Raw genomic sequence first — 2,253 nt, 5'->3', positions numbered from 1 at the left:
GGCTTCAGGTGGTTAAAAAAGTTGAGCGTTCTCTTCTGAATGTTAATTATCAGTGGGTATCTGACTATGCTGTTATTGTTATACCTAGGTAGGTAACTCATGCTATGTTCAGTGTTTGTATTATACTATCTCTATGTGGTTATACTGTACAGTGTAAATCAAGAATCCAATCAAAATTTGGCCAGCATGAGAAAATAAATATGTATGGATGTACTGAAAAAGATAGTTACATATATCATTATTGAGCTAACAAGGAATAATGGTATGTCTTTATTATATTGTCTCCATACTTTTGTGTGTGTGCAGAAGATGAGTCGCATGAAGAGTAAAGACAACCTGAAGATTGCTATTTATGAAGTTCTGGACTGGTTGGAGAGAGAGCGATCACACTACATTAAAGATTTCTGGAGGTGTGTCTTCAAGGACACCATCATGAACCTTTACCCCACCCTGCGACTGCTGCGCAACAGCCTCATGGACGGTCAGACTCTACATTTTATGGTCATCAGGGTGTTAAAGATTGTGACCCTGCTTTCTATGTTTCTATTGTCTTTGCTTGTGATTTATGTTTTGTGTACATGGTCCCTGAAACATGTATATATACACAGTCTTCAGACTCATAAAACCCTGTTTGCAAGGTGTCCTCACATATTCTCTGCTTTTAAAATCTAAAAATAGTTAGCTAAAAGTGGATAAATGGTTAAATGTCTAGCTTCGGCCTTCTCTAAGTAGTATGAAAGCAAACCAACCTAAACATGAACTGATCAGTTGTTTTATCTGGATCTCTTTTAGCTCATTGGCTAATCTTCCAATAGCCGGAATTAAAACAATTTATAGAACATTTACACATAATTGTTGACACACATACACATACTTACATACATATGCACATATAAACTATATATACATTGGCATATATACTGTAGTGTACTACATATACACATATTCATCTACACATGTTCACATATACCATTACTCTAATACATACTTTTCTTGAGGGAGTTATTGTTCTCCCATTTCAGTTTTTCATAATGATTTTAATCTCTTATTCTTAACTTGATGTTTATCACATACTAATAGCAGTTTGTTCTTAATATTAGCTGGCTTTTGAAACTTTAGATTTTTTTAAATTAGTGAAATAGAATGTTGTCTCACATGCTTTACTACTGTAAGCCATCCCATCATAGTAGGGCTGGGCTGTATGGCCTAAAAAAATGTTCACACCACACTACTTTTTAAAATGTACTTTCTAAAAACAAAACTACAAAAGACACATTATCTTTGGTGTTGTGAAACATCTGTAATGTTGTATCACTTCTTCTAATATGCGATACTATGAGAAGATGCCCACCTCTGCATCATAGTGTGTAGATCACTCACTTTTTTTATATACCTCGATAACACCTCAAGGGTCCAGTGTGTAGGATTTAGGACCATTTAGCGGTGTAGTTGCAACTCCCTCGCTTCACCGTCGCCTTCCATGTGCAAAGGACACAAACGGCCCTATCTAGAGCCAGTGTTTGGTTTGTCCCTTCAGGGCTACTGTAGAAACATGGCGATTCCATGGAAGGTGACCTAGAGCGTCTGTAGATATAAACTGCTCATTATAAGGTAACACAAGCAATTCTTCTTTTCAGGTGATTATACGCCAATGAAAACATAACCATGAATATTATATTCAGTTTCTGAGGATCAATAAATCCTTCTGAATGTACCACACTGGACCTTTAAGAGCTTAAGTGTGATCTGCAGTCTCATATCTCTGAGCTGCATTGCTCCACAGTGCACAGCAATAATGAATGTGACTGTAGATTAGACTATGAGATATTACTATTCCTGACATTTTTATTCCTCTGTCTTACTTAAACATTGACATTGGCTGAGTGGACACAGTGGACAACAAAGGTTAGGAAGCACTGGATTAGAAAATAGGATTTGTTCTCTCATCATTTTTTGCCTGTCATTTGTTCATTCTTTGTACTTCATATTTATGTATGGACATTCATGCAGATGCATTTCATGCAATTGCAGGGTCTTTCCATTTTGACATAAAACTTCCGGAGAAGGTGGAGAAAGAAGAGACAGTCGAAGGGAAAGAGAAGGAGCTTTCGGAGGATGAGGAGGGAGAGGAGAAGAAAACGAACTCAGTGAAAAAGAAGAGGAAGCTGAGAAGTACGTGCGATGATGAGGAGGAGCAAGCTGGTCCATCATTTCAGTCAACTCCAAGTCAGAAGAAAAAGTCCAAGAAAATAT

The sequence above is a fragment of the Morone saxatilis genome, unplaced genomic scaffold, assembly GCF_004916995.1.
Source record: "Morone saxatilis isolate NCDOM2014 unplaced genomic scaffold, NCSU_SB_2.0 Contig14, whole genome shotgun sequence".
Classification (NCBI taxonomy): domain Eukaryota; kingdom Metazoa; phylum Chordata; class Actinopteri; family Moronidae; genus Morone; species Morone saxatilis.
This window is presented reverse-complemented; position numbering follows the sequence as displayed.